The sequence below is a fragment of the Hippopotamus amphibius genome, chromosome 5, assembly GCF_030028045.1.
Source record: "Hippopotamus amphibius kiboko isolate mHipAmp2 chromosome 5, mHipAmp2.hap2, whole genome shotgun sequence".
Taxonomy (NCBI): Eukaryota; Metazoa; Chordata; class Mammalia; order Artiodactyla; family Hippopotamidae; genus Hippopotamus; species Hippopotamus amphibius.
Genome location: NC_080190.1, coordinates 144,959,258 through 144,966,535, shown reverse-complemented (window position 1 = coordinate 144,966,535; position 7,278 = coordinate 144,959,258).

Genomic DNA, 7,278 nt, shown 5'->3' with positions numbered 1-7,278 from the left:
AGAAGGAGCCACTATTGTACCCTCTCCCTCCCCACACACCGAGGCTTACAGATGAACAATAAAGGAACCTCTGCTGGTCACAGAATAACGCAAAAAAAAACCCAAGGCAAGGAGAAGGACACTTACAGCTGAGACGCTAAGGAAACAGAAATAGTAGTATCAATACCTATTGAACTGGTCCATTCTGGGATCAGTTCTGGATTTTTTTTTTTTTCTTTCTTTTTTTTTTTTTTTTTGATTTATTAAATACGATCTTAGCCCTAAGGGATCTACAAGTTTTATAACATAATTTTTTAAGTATATTTTTTATTCTTTTTTTTTTTTGCCTTTTTATATACTTCTATATCTAGCTAAGTTTTTGGTAGTACGGACAAAATATCTCTCATACTTTCCTTTCATCCCTATCTTTTATACACTTCTATTCCTTTCTTTTTCTTTGCATATTTCCAACCACATTACGCTCTTCTGTTCCCCTTTCTTCCAGCCATTTTAAGTTTATTTTATCTTAACATACTTATAAGCAACACTATCGGTCTGCTCAGACTCCTTGCTCTATTCTCCAGATGATGCACTGCCTTGGTATTAATATTAGGCTTTTGTCTTTATCTTAGTTCTTAGTACAGTTGTCTAATTACATTCTGAGAATCTCCTTTCTCTCTGGTGGTACTCCAGCTCATTTCTATATTTGATCCTAGCTTACAAAATCTCCCTGGATTGATGTTTGTAAGTGTAGGGTGTTATTTGTTGTTTGTTTGCTTTTGCTTTTGTCTCTGATTTGTTCTGTTTCACTTGTCAATTTCTGCTGGGTTTCTCTTTGAATATCTGATAGCAAACTGGGGTTCTGTCAGGTCTTTCTAGAGCCTTATGTCCTAATGGATTCAATAATTGTGTGTCTTATACATGTATGTGTTTCCTAGACTGAATATTCGTTCAATCCAATACTTGGACATTAGTCTGAGGCTTGGACAGTCTTCTATAAACACCTCTATCACCAGGACAAGCAACCCCAAAAGCTTGGACAACCATGAGGAAACAAAGAAACCCCATGCAGGCAAAGGAGCAGGAAAAAAACCCACAAGACCAAATAAATGAGGAGGAAATAGGAAAAATGCCTGAAAAAGAATTTAGAGTCATGATAGTAAAAATGATACAAAATCTCGATAACAAAATAGAGAAAGTACAAGAAACAGTTCATAAGAACTCAGAAAAACAAACAGCAATGGATAACAAAATAACTGAAATTAAAAATACTCTAGATGCTCTAACCAGCAGAATGACTGAGGCAGAAGAACGAATAAGTGAGTTGGAAGATAGAATGGGGAAAATAAACGCCACAGAGCAGGAAAAAGAAAAAAAAATAAAAAGACTAGAAGACAGCCTCAGAGACCTCAGTGATAACCTTAAACGTACCAACATTCGAATTATAGGCATCCCAGAAGAAGAAGAAAACAAGAAAGGGTCTGAGAAAATATTTGAAGAGGTTCTAGTGGAAAACGTCCCCAACATGGGAAAGGAAATAATTCACCAAGTCCAAGAAGCACAGAGAGTCCCATACAGAATAAACCCAAGGAGAAATACACCAAGACACATATTAATCAAACTAACGACAATTCAACACAAAGAAAAAATATTAAAAGCAGCAAGAGAAAAGCAACAAACAACATATAAGGGAAAACCCATCAGGATAACAGCTGACCTTTCTACAGAAACTCTGCAGGCCAGAAGGGAATGGCAGGATATACTGAAAGTCCTGAAACAGAGAAACCTACAGCCAAGAATACTCTACACAGCAAGAATCTCATTCAGATTTGAGGGAGAAATCCAAAGCTTTCCAGACAAGCAAAAGTTAAGAGAATTCAGCACCACCAAACCAGCCTTACAACAAGTGCTAAAGGAACTTCTCTAAGTAGGAAACACAAGAAAAGGAAAACACCTACAAATACAAACCCAAAACAATTAAGAAAATGGTAATTGGAACACACATGTCAATAATCACTTTAAATGTAAATGGCTTAAATGCTCCAACCAAAAGACACAGACTGGCTGAATGGATACAAACACAAGACCCTTCTATATGCTGCCTACAAGAAACCCACTTCAGACCAAGGGATACATATAGACTGAAAGTGAAGGGATGGAAAAAGATATCCCATGCAAATAGAAGTCAAAAGAAAGCTGGAGTAGCAATACTCATATCAGACAAATTAGACTTTAAAGTAAAGACTATTAAAAAAGACAAGGAAGGGCACTACATAATGATCAAGGGATCCATCCAAGAAGAACATATCACAATGGTAAATATCTATGCCCGCAATATAGGAGCACCTCAATACATAAGGCAAATGCTAACAGCTATAAAAGGGGACATCGACAGTAACACAATTATAGTGGGAGACTTGAACACCCCACTTACATCAATGGACAGATCATCCAAACAGAAAATAAATAAAGACACACAAGCTTTAAATGACACATTAGACCATCTCGACTTCATTGATATTTATAGGACATTCCATCCAAAAACGACAGACTACACTTTCTTCTCAAGTGCACACGGAACATTTTCCAGGATAGATCACATCTTGGGTCACAAATCAAACCTCAGCAAATTCAAGAAAATTGAAATCATATCAAGCATCTTCTCAGACCACAACGCCATGAGACTAGATATCAATTACAGGAAAAAAACTGCAAAAAATACAAACACATGGAGGCTAAACAATTCACTCTTAAACAACCAAGGAATCACTAAAGAAATCAAAGAGGAAATCAAAAAATATCTAGAAACAAATGACAACGAAAACACAACAACCCAAAACCTATGGGACACAGCAAAAGCAGTTCTAAGAGGGAAGTTTATAGCAATACAGTCCTACCTTAAGAAACTAGAAAATGATCGAATAAACAACCTAACCTTACACCTCAAACAACTAGAGAAAGAAGAACAAAGAAACCCCAAAGTGAGCAGAAGGAAAGAAATCATAAAGATCAGAGCAGAAATAAATGAAAAAGAAAGGAAAGAAACCATAAGAAAAATGAATAAAACTAAAAGCTGGTTCTTTGAGAAGATTAACAAAATTGATAAACCATTAGCCAGACTCATCAAGAAAAAAGGGGAGAAGATGCAAATCAACAGAATTAGAAATGAACAAGGAGAAGTCACAACGGACACCTCAGAAATACAAAACATCATGAGAGACTACTACAAGCAACTCTATGCCAATCAATTGGATAACCTGGAAGAAATGGATACATTCTTAGAAAAATACAATCTTCCAAGACTGAACCAGGAAGAAATAGAAACCATGAACAGACCAATCACAAGTACAGAAATTGAGGCAGTGATTAAAAATCTCCCAACACACAAAAGCCCAGGACCAGATGGATTCACAGGCGAATTCCATCAAACATTTCGAGAAGAGTTAACACCTATCCTTCTCAAACTCTTCCAAAATATTGCAGAAGGCGGAGCACTCCCAAACTCATTCTACGAGGCTACCATCACCCTGATACCAAAACCAGGCAAAGATGTCACAAAAAAAGAAAACTACAGACCAATATCACTGATGAATATAGACGCAAAAATCCTCAACAAAATACTAGCTAACAGACTGCAACAGCACATGAAAAAAATCATACACCATGATCAAGTGGGGTTTATCCCTGGGATGCAAGAATTCTTCAATATACGCAAATCAATCAACGTGATACATCATATCAACAAATTGAAGGATAAAAACCATATGATCATTTCAATAGATGCAGAAAAAGCTTTTGACAAAGTTCAACATCCATTTATGATAAAAGCTCTCCAGAAAATGGGCATAGAAGGAAATTACCTCAACATCATCAAAGCCATATATGAAAAACCAAAAGCCAACATTGTTCTCAATGGAGAAAAACTGGAAGAATTCCCTCTAAGAACAGGAACAAGACAAGGGTGTCCACTCTCACCACTGTTATTCAACATAGTTTTGGAAGTGTTAGCCACAGCAATCAGAGAAGAAAAAGAAATCAAAGGAATCCAAATTGGAAAAGAAGAAGTCAAATTGTCACTCTTTGCAGATGACATGATATTATATATAGAAAACCCTCAAGACTCTACCAGAAAACTGCTAGCACTCATTGATGAGTTTAGTAAAGTAGCAGGATACAAAATTAATGCACAGAAATCTCTTGCATTCCTATACACTAACAACGGAAGAGCAGAAAGAGAAATTAAGGAAACTCTCCCATTCACCATTGCAACCAAAAGAATAAAAGACCTAGGAATAAACCTGCCTAAGGAGGCAAAAGATCTGTATGCAGAAAACTTTAAGACATTGATGAAAGAAATCAAAGATGACACAAACAGATGGAGGGACATACCATGTTCCTGGATTGGAAGAATCAACATCGTGAAAATGACTGTACTACCCAAAGCAATTTACAGATTCAATGCAATCCCGATCAAATTACCAATGGCATTTTTCACAGAACTAGAGCAAGAAATCTTACGATTTGTATGGAAACGCAAAAGACCCCGAATAGCCAAAGCAATCTTGAGAAGGCAAAATGGAGTTGGTGGAATCAGGCTTCCTGACTTCAAACTATACTACAAGGCCATAGTGATCAAGACAGTATGGTACTGGCACAAAAATAGAAAGGATGATCAATGGAATAGAATAGAGAACTCAGAAGTAAGCCCAAACACACATGGGTACCTTATCTTTGACAAAGGAGGCACGAGTATACAATGGAAAAAAGACAGCCTCTTCAGTAAGTGGTGCTGGGAAAATTGGACAGCAGCATGTCAAAGAATGAAATTAGAACACTTCCTAACACCATACACAAAAATAAACTCCAAATGGATTAAAGACCTACATGTAAGGCCAGACACTATAAAACTCCTAGAGGAAAACATAGGCAGAACACTCTTTGACATACATCAAAGCAACATCCTTTTTGACCCACCTCCTAGAATCATGGAAATAAAATCAAGAATAAACGAATGGGACCTCATGAAACTTAAAAGCTTTTGCACAGCGAAAGAAACCATAAACAAGACTAAAAGGCAACCCTCAGAATGGGAAAAAATAATTGCCTATGAAACAACAGACAAAGGATTAACCTCCAAAATATACAAGCAGCTCATGCAGCTTCATACCAAAAAAGCAAATAACCCAATCCACAAATGGGCAGAAGACCTAAATAGACATTTCTCCAAAGAAGACATACAGATGGCCAACAAACACATGAAAAGATGCTCAACATCACTAATCATCAGAGAAATGCAAGTCAAAGCCACAATGAGGTATCACCTCACACCGATCAGAATGGCCATCATCACAAAATCTGGAAACCACAAATGTTGCAGAGGGTGTGGAGAAAAGGGAACTCTCCTGCACTGTTGGTGGGACTGTAAGTTGGTACAGCCACTATGGAAAACAATTTGGAGGTTCCTTCAAAAACTACAAATAGAACTACCATATGATCCAGTCATCCCACTCCTGGGCATATACCCAAAGAAAACCATAATCCCAAAAGAAACATGTACCATAATGTTTATTGCAGCACTCTTTACAATAGCCAGGACATGGAAGCAACCTAAATGCCCATCAACAAATGAATGGATACAGAAGATGTGACATATATATACAATGGAATATTACTCAGCTATAAAAAGGGATGAGATGGAGCTATATGTAATGAGGTGGATAGAACTACAATCCGTCATACAGAGTGAAGTAAGTCAGAAAGAGAAGGATAAATATTGTATGCTAACTCACATATACGGAATCTAAAAACTCAGTGACAAGAACAAGGATGCAGATACAGAGAATGGACTGGAGAACTCGAGGTATGGGAGGGGGCGGGGGGTGAAGGGGAAACTGAGAAGAAGCGAGAGAGTAGTACAGACATATATATACTACCAACTGTAAAATAGTCAGTGGGAAGTTGTTGTATAACAAAGGGAGTCCAACTCGAGGATGGAAGATGCCTTAAAGGACTGGGGCAGGGAGGGTTGGGGGGACTCGAGGGGGGGCGCATCAAGGAAGGGAGGGAATACGGGGATATGTGTATAAAAACAGTTGATTGAACCTGGTGTACCCCCCAAAAAAATAAAAAATTTAAAAAAAAAAGTCATATTTTCATATGAAGATCAAGTGGTACACTTTGGAAAACACTGTTTTGACTCTTATAGCACATCAATTATAGCCTTTTCAAAATGCAATAACAAGTTTTAGAGGAGACTAACCCCTCTTCCTATTGTTAATGACATATTCATCTTCCAAAGAAACTGTTACAACAGGTTTCATACTTACATATGTGGATTTGAATAACTACTCCTTAGAAAACACTGGATTTATGGATTCTACAGAGAAAAATATTATGAAGCCAATCTTGGTTTTGTACAAAGGGTCCAGGAGAAAAAATGCTTCTCAAGTGACCTGCTTTATAATGATAAATTCATTTACTCTCTCCCTGGTGGTCTAGTGGTTAGAATTCGGCATGCTCTCTCTCTCTCTCTCTCTCTCATTTACTCTAACCTCTTTAGAAAGTTTTCTGTGTGAATATACATTCTTCTTTTTCCTCAAATGAATTGTTACTATCTCCTCACTACTGGATATCCCAATAGGAGACATAGGTTTCCTGTCTAGATAATTTGAAGCTAATTTAATACTCAAACACTTTCAGTTTTTCAGGAAGCTCAGTGCATTTTAAGAAAAGGATTTTAAAAATAGTCATTCTTCTGTGATTAGGTTTTCCTATGCACGGAAGAAACTTTTAGTCAGCAGTAGGAATGCCTAAAGGAAAGTGGACCCTAATTACCTTATTTGTTCATTCAATTAACATTTATTGATTCTACTTTGTGCCTATTACCATGCTAACACCAGGATGAGGGTGAAAAGAGAATGAAAAGACAAGCCACAGACTGGAAGAAAATCTTTGCAAAACACATATCCGGTAGAAGACTGGTATACAAAATATATAAAGAACACTTAGAACTCAGCAATAAGAAACCAAACGACGCAGTTATAAAGTGTGCAAAAGATCTGAACAGGCATCTCATCAAGGAAGATATACTTACAAATAAGTATATGAGATGATGCTCAAATTCATGTCATTAAGAAATTGCAAATTAAAACAATGAGATACAACTATATAACTATTAATGGTTAAATCCAAAACACTGATAATACCAAATACTGGCAAGGATATGGAGCCATAGGAATTCTCAGTCATTTCTGGTAGGAATGCAAAATGGTATAGCCACTGGAAATTTGATGGTGTCTT